The 16607-nt window shown below is 33.8% G+C and overlaps 1 protein-coding gene across 1 annotated transcript in view; it reads right to left on the bottom strand.

Moving 5' to 3' along the window:
- Positions 1-10116, bottom strand: part of LOC143260797 (vascular endothelial growth factor receptor 1-like) — a 52820-nt gene extending 42704 nt beyond the window's left edge. Inside the window, exon 1 of the mRNA XM_076527390.1 lies at positions 9997-10116. The gene's annotated coding sequence lies outside the window, so the exon portion shown is untranslated. The remainder of the gene's footprint in view (positions 1-9996) is intronic.
- Between the last annotated feature and the right edge of the window lie 6491 nt (positions 10117-16607).

Below are 16607 nucleotides of genomic sequence, written 5' to 3'. Positions count from 1 at the left end.
TTGGACAAAGTATTGCTTCATGTTGCTTCATTCTGAACATATGTAGCAACGCAGCTCCAACTCTCTTTTGTAATTTTTACTGCTGAACAACATAAAAATCTAGAGATTTGAGGCCGAAGATTCTTGAATAGTGTGAAATTCAATTTTTGTTCTAAATTTTTATTATTGATCTTACTATCGATCCTTGAATCGATTCTGAATCATAGCGACAAGGATCGATCGAAATACTATTTATATTTGTATTCATATTGTAAAGGTTAAATTGCATATAAACTTTTAAATTGGATTGGCATATTTACTTATTTATATAAATCTTGAAAGAACGAAGAATTAAAAATAAATGAAGTATACACTGATCTTCATTTATTAATCATTCATTTAAAGGCAATAACTACAATAATTAATGGCATTATCGCGACTTTGAATCGAAGATCGATTCGTAACTAAAAAAAATCGATCCGTTTCAAAATCGACTGTCCTGGTATCGATTAAAAAAAAATTGAAAATAACTTCGAAAGATTTTCTTTAGAAAATCGATTTAGAATCGTCCATCCATAATTCAAAATTTTCGGCTTTTTAATTTCATCATCGTCGTTCAATTTCTTTTAATCAGTCTACTTTATTATATTACAAGTAACCAGGTTTTAGATATAAGTCTCAAGTATTTTCGAAAGTATGTCTTTTTGAAAGTAATTGTTTATACTTTCGTAGAATTACGAATGATCTGTCGATTGATATTCGTAGGAGTTCACACGGTTCTAATTTTCTTCCTGCTAATTTGAATTAAGTATTTATGTTATACTCAATGGCAGCAACGATGCTAATTTCGAAGAAATAATTTGACAAATACGTGAAAGAAAACACGTCGGAAAACACAATGGTTTGTATGAATCTAATCATGGCTGTCACAAAATCGTCAAAAGTGTCCACCTTAGAAAGGTTGAAAATCATTGTACTCGATTGTCAATTATTATTTTATTATATTTTCAAGAATTATTATTTTACCTTAGATTATATTTCACTAATTAAAAGAAAAATCGTTAGTACGTAGAATCTCATGCTAGCAGGAAAGAAGTTTACGTATTCTGGTAGCATTACTATTTTGGAATCCTGAAGGGGATGAATTCTCCTTTTGAAGATCTTCCTTTGAAAGGACTTGTTAAGATGCCCGAGATAATAATAGTCGGTTCGAAAAAGCTTGGGGAATATAGTGGGTGAAGTAAAGTCCCAATACTCATTGTCAGTTCTTCCCATTTTTGCAGTCACTTGCGAAACTGCGGTCAGGCCTCGTCACGAATGCGTCCTTTTCAATTGACATGTTTTTCTCATTTTTTAACCAATGTTGAGATATATATTCAGTCTTGGTTCTTGTTGCTTCATTCCGGACACGTGCAGTGAAGCTGCTCCAACTCCGTTTTGTAATTTTTACTGCTGAACAACATAAAACAGCGAAGGCAACATTCCTGCCTTTGGGATTTCCACTTGAATGATTTATTTTGAAATAAGCTTTTATGTGAGAACAAAAATTGCAATTATTTTTGCAGAAATCTGATCCGTTGCTACGACATGAAATTACGTTGACGCGTAACAGCACAGTCTGTATATCTTAAAACATATATTTCATAAGAAGCATACATGTCACAGTTGATTAGACTGCGAATATTTATGCAAATATTAACTTGTGTGGTCTAATCTACAGAAACTGGAATTAAATAGGGACTGGCTCGCCATATTAAGGATTCTATTCGATTCGAAATAACATGAAAATAATGTTAAATCTTTCTTAATTTATTACCGTATATATGATTTCAGGCAATAGTGGGTGTCAAATATATTCTGCCTGTAATTAATGAAGGAACAGCGGTCTAGAATCTATGATCCTCTAGAATTTTTATTAATCGAATATAAAATGACTGTTGGAGGTGAACTTTTACAGAGTTAAACGTCAATGTCCAACTTAAAACAGAAAAGAAATCATTTAAAAATTGAAAAATTGATCGTCCAAAATGTTTAATTTGCAGAGGCTTGTAAAAACTTTTTACTGTTATATTATTACAAACATCATACACAAGGAATAACTTTTTTTAAATTGAACCAAGGGTCTTGAATTAGATTTTTAATATAAATTTAATTGTAATTCAATTTTAATAGAAATTTAACCACAATACATTTTTAATACAAAATGTAATTATAACAGATTTTAATAGAAATTTGGGTTGCGATAGATTTTTAATGGAAACCTCAAGGATACTTTAAACTTTTAATAGAAACCAAAAATTGCAATTGATCAAATGACAAAAAAAATACGTTTCTTCAACTTGAAACGATAAGTTTTGTGGATCTTGTTAACTTATATCTGTTTGCTGCAAAGTTCGTCGAATTTGTTTAATATAGGAACAAGCTACAAGCATTGGAAGATGTAACAATCTCGAAATTTCTTTTTAATTGTTTTATACCTCATAACAGCGTTAACTAAGTTCGTTGAAATTTTCAACATGTATACATACATAAGTTACAAAGCCTATAAAACGCAATGTTTAGATTATTGTTAAAGTAAAATGATTGAAAAAGGAAACATTTTTATACTTACTTTGTCATTTCAACAAATTTTTACAAAAATTTGTTTGGACATCGTTTAAGGACATTAAAAAAACCTCTGACATTAGAAAAGATCCATTTACTTGGTTCAATTCTGAAAAAAGTTATTCCGTTTTAAAAAATGTCCGAATATTTCAGTGCTAGTGGTTTGGACGTCGAATGATTATCGCTTAACACAACATTGTTGCGTGGGATTTGCCTGCGTTTTGTGAGAAAACCAGGTTCTCTACGAAGACATACGTTTCACGATTAGCGTTTTATTCGTCATAGTTCCTAATGGAGACGAAAAAACCGGTTTAAACGAGACGTTCGCGAGTCCCGATGTCCCGACGTAATTTTAAAATACAAGCATTCATTAAGGAATGCGCGAGGACTGTTTACCTTTTGCCAGTGACTACGTGACCCCCTCATTAGGCCACTGCAAATGGTAATAATAACGCTGATTAACGTAATGACGAATACCCGCGACGATTCATTAACTGCTTGACGCGTAAACATTGCTGAATTTACGGAACACGCGGCGCCGATTCCCTGAACGCGTCCGGCGCCACTTCAGGCTCGTTGGAATTCGTTAAATGGGAGACCATTATCGTTTTAGGACATTGGAGTCCAGTACATTTCATACAAATTAAATTACTCGATGTATCGTTTTATAAAACAAAGTTCACGAATAGTTTATTCAATTTTTTTTTCATTTCGTGTGCTGTTCTTAAATCACTATTGGGGAACAATATGGTCAAAAGAACTGTTCCGAGAGAAATATATCATTGTAGGAGAGGCAAAGATCATCGTTGATGATAACAAGAGAAAGTACTTTTACTTCTATTTAGTATGGTATGTTCGATTAAGTTTCCAAGCAAGAGATTCTATAAACGGTTAACCATTTGTTCTCACAGTCTATCTCATTGTAGAGTTGGCTATCAAATTCATTAATAGTCGCACAGTGGTCGATTTCCATACAAAAAGCGAAAAAAAATCAATTTTAAAAAATATCCCTATAATGCATAATTTATTCACTAGTAATTAATTAAACATGTGGCTTATTATTTACTATGACCTTTTTTATCATTTGTTCATTTTTCTGTTATTTAATGATTTGCTAAGTAAAGCAGCTTTTTTATTTACTCACTTAGCTGTTTTTGACGAATATACTCGCCAAAAACTGAACTAGAAGGATATATACTTCGATATTCTTCATTAAATTATACATATTTTATAAAATTGTTGCACTTAAAGAAAATATGAAGAAAATCAAACATACGCGATTTATAATTATTCATATAATTTTACAGCAACTTATAAACTTTTCAAAGAGATTGCACGAGCTGGTTAACGAGAATTGGAGAAATAGGTGAAATAAAGTGGCGTACAGAATATAGGATTTTGACACGATTGAACTTTTAATTACTGTTCTTCAGTAAACATGCGTGCGTTACGCGAGCCCGTGGCTGTCGCGGGCTAGTCACTTAATTCGAAGGATTAGATAAAAGAACTCTTCCCAAAGTTAAAAGGAAACTTAGTTTAAATGAAATTTCTCGCTGCATGAATTCGTTTGTAACAAGATTCCCGTAAACTGTCCCATCTCGGAGACTGCTACGAGATAATACATCCTGTTTTCCATTAACTTCGTGTCGTACTTCCAAATACGGTTTATCAAATAGACGCTTCGTCTACAAGTTAAACAAACAGTCATTCACTTCGTCACTCGTGCGCCGGTGTCTCGTACCGAGCAATAAATTCGACAGGAAACGAACGGCCGGCGTTTTATTGCCGAGGAAATTCATTTACAAGTAGAACAAGGCTCAGGAATCCGTTCGGGACGCGTTCTTAAGAACCCGAGGGAATCTTTCGGGAACTTCCACACGCACCCATTCCGATAGTGTCACGAAAAAATACACTCTTCCGAGTCAGTGACACGCACGGATAAAGGGGTGCTCCCAAAAAGTGTTTCTTATCACGGTGACACGAACGAGACACGGCCGTGTAACACTTTTTATTGGCCCCGTGGTGGTAAGCCGCCGGCAGTGAGACGCTTCTTTCTCCGATTCTGTCTCTCTCTCTCTCACACTCTCTCACTCTTTCTCTCTCTTTCTCCCCCTCTCTCTCTTTTGGTTTTCTCGAGACGACAACGAAGAATACAAAAAAACAATGAAAAGAAAAGCAACGGAGAAGAAGGAAGGATAAAAAAAGGGGGGCAGAGAAACGAAGAAAAAAGATGAGGGCTCCCCGTGTTCGTGGTTTTCAGCATGTGCTAAGAACGGACGGGCTTGAAGCACGAGGCGCCAGATATCCAGTAATTTGTCTTTCAACGAATCACTTTGGATGACGACGCGGAGCCAGGATTTTCGTGGAGCGTATAAATTACAATATTCCTGGACGAGAACGATAGCCACCGTTGTTGCTTCCGTCCTTCGACGGTTTCTCCTTCGATTGTTTAACCACTTGTGATGCAAAGCACGTGGCCACGTACGACGACATGGTTTTGTTTCAATTGCACTTTTTAATCCATAACTGCGGACGTGTCTAACAGACTCTACTGTAAATATTATTTATTTGGCACAAGCCGTGAACATACGTTACAGTCAGGAAATAATTCTCTTCAATTGCAAGCTTGTCAATAATAATAAATGGAAATTAATCTTTACTACACGATAAACGATGAAAACAAAGTTACTTATTATTTGCTTTTCAGTTAAATTCGAAGAAAAAATAACATGTTATTTGCAAAACTAATTTACAAAATATCCACTGTATAATGTACAACAGACGAAAGAGAAGCAAAAATTATTTATTATTTATCTTTCTCTAACATTCAAATAAATAATATTTTATTTACAAATAAGAAATAAATTATTCGTGGAATTATTGAAATCACTTTTTAATTAAATAATATTTTATAGGTATTATTGGTAAATGAAATATTAATTTAATTTCTAATTTATTATTTATTGTTTAATTTTTATTACTATTTTCCCAACATGTGCAATATGTGTTATAATAAATTTCTATGTAAAAATTAATACTATATTCATTTTATAAACAATATATTTTAGTGAGTAGTTGTCACAAATTCGAATGTCCGCAGTTCATGGTTAATATACAAAAAAAAGCAAGATATACTCATTCCAAAAGTTTCAATTAGTTGTGGCAGAACGAATATGCAATTTCTGATTATAGAAAACGTGGAAGTATGCTTTCTGGTAACAAGCAAAGCAATGAGGACATTTTCCCAGGAATATTCCATCCACAGAGCTAAACAAATCCACGAAGAAGGTGTACAGTGTGTTCAAAACACGAAGAATGCAGTGAAACTGCGTGTAATGCAAGGAATGCCTTGTTGCGCTACATATTTCAGACTGTTCTGAAATATACCATATTGTCTTCTCGTTTCAAGTGACGCCTCACGGCGAGTTACAGTGTAGTATGTGGCACGTGCAACGTGCTACTGTGAATCAGTCACCAACGCATGTTGTTCATATATTAGGTTGGTGCGTATGAAATGTCGGATTCTCTTTACATGCGGACGTTTGTCTCCCTGTTTTCGTTATACTTTTGTCTTTGACATAACCTCATTCATAGTCGTATTGTCCATTGCCAGAGACTCATTTCAGCAAAATAGGTTTTCTCGAAGGTCTTCCCTTTTGTTATTTCTTTTAAGTTTATTGCCGATATGAATTCTGCCGACATTCGCGTCATTTTCTTATATGAGTACAAACTTGGTAATAGTGCTGCAAAAGCTGCACGCAACATAAACCAAGCGTTTGGGGAGAATACGGTTAACGATCGGAAAGTGCAGCGTTGGTTCGAAAAATTTCGGACTGGCGATTTTTCACTGCAAAATGAGCCGCGCGGAAGACCCAAAACGTCTGTGAAGAATGATGACCTGAAGGCTCTAGTGGAAGCGGATCCAGCCCTATCCACGAGGGAACTTGCTATCAGGATGAAAGTTGACCATACAACGATATTGAGACACCTTTCTGAGATTGGCAAGGTTAAGAAGATGGACAAGTGGGTACCACACGCACTGACAGAGCGAAATAAGCTGGATCGGTTAAACGTATGCTCATCATTGCTAACCCGATTTCACCGAGAGCCATTTTTCGATCGGATCATTACGTGTGACGAAAAATGGGTTCTTTATGACAATAGAAAGAGGTGTGCTCGGTGGCTTGACAAGGATGAGGTTTGTGCCCATACTCCAAGGCTATCGCTTCATCCACGGAAGATTTTGTTCACAGTTTGGTGGAACGCGGCTGGGGTAATCCATTATTCGTTCCTTCGACCTGGGGAGACAATTACGGCCGAAAAGTACTGCCAGTACATTGATGAGATGCACGATAAGTTAAAAATTGTACGCCCATCGCTTGTGAATCGGCATGGCCCGCTACTGCTCCATGACAACGCTCGGCCGCATACATCGCACAAAACAATTGCGAAACTGAACGAACTGGAATATGAAGTTTTGCAGCATCCACCATATTCACCGGATCTCTCGCCGACCGATTTTCATTTTTTCAAGCATTTAGAGCTGTTTTTAAGGGGCAAACACTATGAAAATGAAGACAGTCTAAAAAACTCGATATCAGAGTTTATTAATTCTAAAGACCAAAATTTTTTTAAGACAGGCATCTACGCTTTAAAATCTCGTTGGGAGAAGTGTATTGAAGCGAATGGAGCATACTTTGATTGAATAAACAGCTTTTGAAGAAAGATATGCAGTTTTATACAATCACTTAAGAATCCGACATTTCATACGCACCAACCTAATACTCGGAAACGGAGTATAAATATTGTTATTTGACTATCTAGTTTTTTGGTAATTAATTTAAACTTTCACATGTTTTGTTAACCTCCCTTTGTACCACAGAATTTGCTATATATATAATTCTATATATAATTCTATATATAATTCTATATATAATTCTATATATAATTCTATATATATAATTCTACGACCTATGTATTCAGAACAGTTGAAGAATATTCCACCATGCAATTCATAAACGTGAGTCAACAATGTAATATATAAACTGGCTGAATATTTCTTAACGAATGTTACACACGAATAATAAATATTAGATTATTTCCATTAACTAGTAACAATATGAAAAATGTTGTGTACAAAGCAGCTTCGTATTCTGAAGCAAACAATTTTGGTGTGGGTCGGTATTATTAAAAATATCACAGACAATCAAGATGAGCATATATTGATAGCTATTATAGCTATTGATTAGTAGCATACACAAATGATCATTTCGTTTAACATTTCACTTGGTCTTCCTATACAATTTGACGTTAAATAACGTGTGTTTAGGAAAAAGAAGAACACGAATCCAATTCTTTCGTAACTAACGAAGATAAATCACCGTCAAGTTATTGCTTCTGCAGACGTGTGGACTAGCGTCGATCAGTGAGCGAGTACTGGTGTGATTTATTGGCGAATAAAATGGAACATGGCATACTAAAAGTGGAAAGTTAAAAGAGGTACTGAGCAATAATTACTGGATAATTCTGTATGATTAACTTAATAGCTTTCCTAATTGAAATTTTCCTAAAGAGCAGGTTTATATCCATATTATTTGAAAGGTATTCATGTGTGTGTGTGTCGCACACGACTAATACAGGGGTGTAGTGTTTCACCTCCTATCGGAAGAGAACAAGTTTTACTTTCAATTCTATTTCAATCGTTATTATGTGAAAGGGACCTAATCGATAAATACAATCGATTCGAAACCTTTCAGCATGTTATGTAAATCGTTTAATTTGGCAATAACACTTACAATTTAATGGACAATGAACAGTGAGTTTCAGTCCGTTTCACCTCCAGATTAGACGTCCATTTTTCTTTTCTTGCGAAGCAAGTGTACATCGCGTAGCGCAAGCTATACAGTATATTCTCTCTAATTGACGCTCGGGTTGTACACAAAAATGAACGATTTTGAAAGAGGAAATAGAATTATTCGAGCCTTGTAGCTCGTTTTTATAGCTGTTGACAATCGGTAACTATAAAAAACAATCGCAAAATTTAGTAATCGTGTCTATCACGATATGAGATATATATTTCCTTCCAAAAAATACTTATTAGAATGACAATTGTCATGAACAATTATATATCAATGCAATTATACAATAATAATATGTCATTAATTTCGATGTATCCGTAATTTAAAAATAATAAGATTAAATTGTTTGGAAGAACGTGAGAATGTGGACTAGCCGATTACATATTATTGTCGTCCGAGATTTATATTTATCTTGAATTTATTAAATTTCTGTATAATGGAAGATTCAATGAATATTCAGTACTTGTATAAAAAACTTGAAATTAACATATATTCAGAACGGCAGAAAATATTCTGAGATCTTAATAATATAAATTTAAAAAATTAAGAAACTTAATACAATATGAATAATAAATATACTATTTATAAAATTAACAATAATATAAGGAATATCTATCCATAACTAAGAATATACAATACACGTAACTGTCGCCACAATTTTTCGAGTACTTCCAACAGTCTGACAAAAAAATGTTCCGAAAAAAAGTTGATCAAAATCGCCTTCACTTCTTTTTTAATTGCATGGCAAACGTTTTGCTTCATATTAACTTTTTTTATGTCAAGGTCATTCGGAGATCATGGTATAACAGGTCGTTAAATACGACTCAACACGAGCTCCAATAATATGAAATAAAAAATGTACCATGCAATTTTAAAAAAGTGAAGGTGATCTTGTTTTTTTGGAACAAAACATTTTTTCTGCAATTTGTTACATTGCAATCTATAGCAGATCAAAAACTGATTAACTTTTGTTTTGAACATTTTTTCGTTAGGCTGTTGGAAGTGCTCGAAAAATCGTGGGGTTGCAGAAATACGATACCAAAGTTTATTCGCCTATTTCGGGGACACTCTGTATATGAATTAGTAACCAAAATCTTTGTCCACACTGTGCGTCGTTGTGAAACAAGAAATATTGTAACGAAATCCGACGTGTCCTCTACGGATTTAACGAACAAAGGATTGAATGAAGTGCGTACATCAATATATGTATTGAGTTCAAATCCAAAAGCGGCAAACACATCGCTAATTGAATGTGTTCAACGTGACTAATTATTCCCGAGTTACGAGACGCTCGCACGCGGACGCAAAAATTCTATAGAAAATTCGATGACGTATTCGCTTTTAAGAAGTGTGTCCTTTGAATCCAACTTCAAAGAGGCCGCTTTACGGTCACTCATTTTTTCCATTCGCCGGTGTACACCACACGCTCGAACGATTGTACATTAATTTGATCTACGAGGTCGGCAATGAAGTTCAAGTCGAATCAGAGGTGACCTAGAAGTATCTCGGGGAAGAATCGTGAGCGAATGTTGCGACGTTAACGCTGTAAGCTTACCGTTAAAAATATCAATAGCACGAAGACGAGAGTTCGGTCCATTTTGGAGAACGTTGGCATCCTGCTTCTTCAAAGTATAGTCATCGTCGTCCGCGACTTCAACAGTTCTCTTCCACGCAATCAACTACTTCGTGGACCGTTCGCGAAATGCACATCGTTCTTTTCGAACTCGGACAATCGTTTTTTCCACTGCACCACGATTTGAAATTCTATTTCAGTCCCTTCCACTGTCATCGAAATCACCATTCCACATTTCACTCACACCTTTTTCTTCGTTTCTTGCCTCGCAGCGCCGTCCATATCCCGAATTTCAAGGCACTCGTCTTTTCTAAATAAAATTCAGACTTCGGCGAGCCGATATTTTCGAGTCATTACGTTTTTTGTACATTAATTTCGATTTTTATCCATTTTGAATATTCCCTTTCACGAACGATATTAATTTTACTGTGACTGCAATTTCAATTTCTTTGCTAGATTAGTCGACCATTTCAAAGTTGTGGCAATCATCTTTGTTTGCTATTATGCCACTTTTGTTGATACGTTTTCAAACAGAATGACTTTTCAAAAATTAAATCAGATAACGTAAATTTTTTAAAAACCAAATAGTTTACTAGACAAATTGTAATTGGTTGGAACAGTAAAGAACTTGAAGAGTGATTTTTTTCAATTTTTTTAACCGAGTCTATTATCGCTAAAATTTAAACAACGCGTTTTTTAGATGCCGAAACCTTCATCGAAATCGGTTAACATTCCTATGAGCTACAAATAATTGACATTCGGTTTGTGGAGCACTAAAACTAGCTATTTTATAAAGGTAATGATAATATATATATATTCGGTTTTTTAACCATTTTTATTGTATTATTTGTTCCAAGTTACAAATTTATTGAACAAGCTCCTGATGAACGTATCTTTACAATTGTTAGCCAAACATTTCAAAAATATTCGGCTCAATTTTGAAAAAGTTATTCCATTTGAAAGGGTGTCATCATATTTTCCACGGCGACTATACATTACGTTGATTATTTTGATTGAGAATAAATTGGAATAAATTGTCAGATACATCAAAATGTTATACAAAAAAAGATTCTGAAAGATGAGTGTTAAGTACAACAAGATTGTTAAAGAACACAATTTGAAGAAAAGAAGCTGCATTACCCACAGCTCAAGTAATAAAACAAGGACGAACAGAAAAAAAACATAAAAAATCAATACTGCTTTATAAAATTTTGCAAATATACGTTGAAAATATTAAGAAGTGGATATAAAAGTACCCAAATTAACAAAACATCTATTCACATACGCGGCTAAATTAATTCAATCCCAGACAAGTCAGAGTCAAAATAAATTTTAGGCAACTGGCTCCAAATATAAATAAGCTACTTCAGCAATGGGTTGGGGCTAAAAAATGTGCAAGGTATGAGAACAAGATGATTGTAAAAATACTCTTATTTGCTGGAGCAGTTTTGGCAGTTTCTATCTATTAATTTGCTCCGCTGACTTTTTCATTTATCCTTGTTCGAATTCGCAGTCCAAGGAGCACACTTCCACGATCAAGGGGTGGGAGGACAGCTGTCTTTCACTAAAATTGGTCAATGAAACCAGGGTGCCGACAAGAGTGATCGATATGTTTAGCTGAAATTACAGGCTACTTTCAACGAAATAAGTGCGAGCAGCGAGCGCCGCGCCGGTTACCGAAGAGATTAGCCAATGCCTGTCTCGATGGGAAATGTTGCTCATGGGGTAACTAGTGACATATTGTTTCCTGCAATACTCGATGAAAAATCGCCGGGTGATTAATGATGGTATGTGTAAATCAAATAGCGAGGGCATACGCGTGATTTGAATACCAGCCTCGCTGTTTCGTCCACGGATCTTTCTGTTACCGTGATCACCGTTCAGACATATAATTTCAGTATTCGTGTTATGTATACATATGTAGTTAGGTGAATCATCGTGGACACTGTACAATAGCGACGCATACCGGAACTGTTATATTGCAAGAAAAATAATATGGTTTTAAGGAGCAAACATAGGCACAGATTTATTACCTAATTACACTGCCTTCGATCCAGAAATGTTGAGTTGAGCGACCGATGTAATAAAGAGATAACGAATTTGACATGCTTATGGCATCTTCTGATATACTGAACATACTGAAACGATACGTTTTCAAACAGTAGAATTCCATATGTGCTGGAACGTGCTCATTCTTCGATTAAAATTATACAAGTTTTTAAATGTCCCTTTAAATTGTTGGATAATCTTTAAACGAACGAATGTATGATATAAACAAATTAAATCAACAAATCTCTAATCTTTTCCTGTATATTTTAGGAACTAAATGTAATAAATGAATTCCTAAGGTATTAATATATAATTAATATAAATATATACAATATTTATAATACGTATTTTAGAACAATATTTTTCTAATCTCTAAATATGAATATAATTTGTGTGTATATATATGTTATTTATATTTATATTTAGAAACTAGGAAGGTATTGTTCTAAAAAACACATGTGCAAATATATATTTATATCTACAGAATAAAATATTTACATTTTGAACATGTGTGTGTGTGTGTGTGTGTGTGTGTGTGTGTGTGTGTGTGTGTGTGTGTATGATGTAATAAAGTACTGCATCGGGTAACACGAGAACAGAAAGACTTTTTACAAAATGTTTTAGAAACCCATTAATTTAGTTTCGCTTAGGAATGCACTTGGATGCGAAAATACACCATGGGCTTTGGATAATATTTTCAATGCCCCTCAAGGCAGGTGACGTATCGTCCACTATTTTTAAGTCTTGTCCTCATTTTTGTGAACGAAGCTGCACGCTGCACTATCAGCGATCTACGTCTTTCTTTCCAATTATTCAAGATCTTGTTTCGCTTAAGGATAATCCCGAGTTTGAAAATGTGATAAATGAATTCCTAAGGCATTAATGTCTTTCATCGGTGTTTATTTAGTTCGACTGAATAAACTATCACAATGTTATACTGAAACATTATTTTATAAAATTCAAGTAGCCTGCGCCAGTACATAAAACAAAAGTATTTTTATAAATCGTAAAAACGCATTTAAATAATTTTAAAAGTTAAGAATGTCGACGTATCGCTTTCATCTTATTAAAATGATTAATGAAGGAACGAAATTTGTATTTTGCTCCTGTATTCTGCATAAATAAATAATTCGCTGTCTAGTTGTCGTATCTTGAAAATAGTACTTTATAAGTGTGAATGCAAGATTATTCTTATTAGTTAAAGTATGTGAAAGTGAGATTATTTTTATTGGTTTTCGGTAGTACACGATTATTATAAATTGCATGATTGAATTCAATTATCTGTGACATTCGTGTTAATGTTTTAATTTTGTATTTAATATTATCAATAAAATATCATCATCAACATATAACCCATATAACACTAAAGAATACATTTACATAATTATAATTAATTTAATTAGAACATTTGAAACGAAAATGTGTTTTTGCTGTACAAATCTTTCGATTATGCAGAGGAAGATTTTTTGTAATTTACGCCTCGCCTGAACGGAAAGCAGAACAAGATTAGCTCCTTTGTTGAACGTGTTAACACAATGGCGTATCGATTCTAATAACTTTGAATTTTGAACGAGTGATCAAAATGAAAATAGTTAACATCGTAAGAAACTGCTTCATAATACGACAAGAAGGAAATTAGATATTATTGAAGCGATCGAGGCTGGTGTATGTATACGCACTCACATAATGCTTTCATGCTCCAGTTGTTAGTGAGTGTTACACGAGGATCGATATTAGCCGTGCGTCGACCTGTTGAACGTAATCGCTCCTGCATGGAATTATTCGCTGAAAGACCGGCGAAGAACGTTTCCTTCGCTCCTCGTCCACGCATTCCGCGACCGTTTTAATTTGAGATTACGCGTTCGTTGAAAGTTCTGCTTGAAATCGTAGCTAATGATTTTCTTCGTCGGCGCCGTGCCGGTCGGTGGTTCCACTAGATCGATCTCAATTACGAATGTTCCCCTATCTACCGTTTTAATCTATTGTTTATATGCTACGTTTTACGCGGTGTCTTGCGGTACAACACCAATCGAATAAATTACGAGGCTACTTTGCTGTTGAATGATGCGTGTTTTATGAGATTGCAATAATGCAATTCTCTACGCATTAAACAGGCAGTAACGACTTTCATATACTAAACACTAATCTCAATTTAAAAATTAATTGAGACAACAACGGAATTTACGAGCAATTTTTCTTTGTTTGTACATATTTTCTGTATTTATTTTCTGTACAATACTAACATGTCTATTGTTTACTGATCAAATTTATCGTTAAGATAATTTATAGTTACATTAATTTATGGTAACTCTATAATTTATTTCATTTTTCTGTTTAACATTTTCGCATACATAGATGACATTTTAATATATAAGTCAAATTTTTCTAAATCACTCAATGACTACTTATGGCATGTACAGATTTTAAAAATGCAAGAACACGTATGAATTGACAAGATCTGATAACGTTTTTATTCTCTTCTTACAATAAGTAATCTTTTATTTGACGAAGGAAACTTTTCTTTAATTTCAATTTTCGTAAAGTGACGTATGAAAATGAGAATTTTCGAGGATATTTACAATGTAATCACGATGAACATAATAAGGCTATTTTATTTTATCAGATTCAAAAGAAATATTATAAAAGTTCTATATTGAATAACAGCCAATCTTCTTCTCAAAGTACATGTACACATAGCAATCATATATTTACAATGTAATCACGATGAACGTAATAAGGCTACTTTATTTTATCAGATTCAGGAAATATTATAAAAGTTCTATATTGAATAGCAGCCGATCTTCTTCTCAAAGTACATGTACACATATCAATCATATATTTCAGTTTCTACCAAACGTTTCCCATTTTTATATACTTTCATTATAAAATGGAACAGTAACGTGTAATTACATAATATCGGCTGGAATTAATTGCTCAAACAAACAAACAAACTTCAGTCAAACCAACCCAAGTTTTATCATACAATTTCTAATTTTGTGCACTACAAATTTAGAAATATTGAATTTTCTATACAGTCGGTGTACACAGTATTCATACATCTTTTAAAACGAAATAACTTTCTTATAATTCGGCAAAGCGATCTAAACTTTTATGGGATATTAAAGAGATCATTTTACTAGACGATGGACAACAAATTGCTTTAAAAAGATGCGATTGGTTCGCAAGACAAAAGAATTAGAAAATTATATCTTTTCAATTCTTTTATCCGAGCCTATAACGAAGACTTAAACAATGCATTTTATAGAACTTGATAAATTATATGCATGCTGAAAATATTATCGAAATCGGTTAACGAAGAGTCAAGTTACAAGCATTGAAAGATTGTAAAAACTGAAAATTTCTCATACTTATTGGTTGAAAGTGTCAAAAAATCGGGACAAAACTGCGATTATTTCGATCTTTAATTGTTTACAGCTCATATCAAAGTCAACCGATTTCGGTGAAATTTTTAACATGCATATAACTTACCGAGATGTACAAAACACATTTTTGAAATTTTTGTTACAGGCTCAGGTAAAAAATTGAAAAAACATAATTTTAATTTGAAATTAATCGTAATGCTTGAAAACAGTTTTTTAGCCGTTGTCTATTAAACTAACCCTTCTAACATCCTAAAAAAATCTGGATCGCTTGCCCCAATTATAAAAAAGGTTATTCTGTTTTAGAAGGTGTACGTATACATTGTACGTATTATTCACCATTCGTCATTACACCAGATTGACTTTAACCGCAAATTGCACATCGTCTTTGTTCGAATCAATCAATTACCCACGTTTGTTGCACGTTAGAGAAATTGTAAGAATTATAAGACAAGCCTAGAGCGAAAAATCGGCGCAGTAAAACTGAAATCGCGTAAAATTCGATTACACGTTCCCGAACATAACTAACGAACGCAATGACGTCTTTATGAAGCCTGAAGGTAATAAGTAAACGAGATCATTGCGAGCTTAATTAAAGGTAATCACTGGTTGACTAAGTTATTATTATGCAACTCCTCACAGGCATTTGAATGAAAAAGAAAGCTGTGTAAAAGGCATTGATAGCTTGTCTCCGTGGCCGTGCAATTTGTAGTACAAGATGTTTTGGAATCATAATTGCTTCGGGCGCGAAACGCGCGGCTTCCGCGTTCCTGTTTTTTAATGCCGTATTTTAAGACTAATCTAAATTAGCATTTAATGTGAAGGTGAGAATATTAAACACTCATCCGCATCGTAAAAATCGAGTTTCATGTTTCATTCGATATCACCAAGTACCTTCAACGATTATTCCAATCGTTATTGCATACATATAAGCGAAGTTTCGTTTATCCATTCGACTCTATAGTTTTTCTAATCCACAAAATAAGTTCAAACATTTATTCGGTAAATATTTACCGAATTTTTTTTCTACTCGATATTTTAAAAAATTTATTTCTTCACCGAAACAAGGAATCAATTTTCTCTATTTAAAAAAAACAAACATGAAATTTGAAAATTCTCCGTAATTTTGTTTTCCAGATATTTGTAAACAAGTACGGTGAATTT

The sequence above is a fragment of the Megalopta genalis genome, chromosome 19 (assembly GCF_051020955.1).
Source record: "Megalopta genalis isolate 19385.01 chromosome 19, iyMegGena1_principal, whole genome shotgun sequence".
Taxonomy (NCBI): Eukaryota; Metazoa; Arthropoda; class Insecta; order Hymenoptera; family Halictidae; genus Megalopta; species Megalopta genalis.
This window is presented reverse-complemented; position numbering and strand designations above follow the sequence as displayed.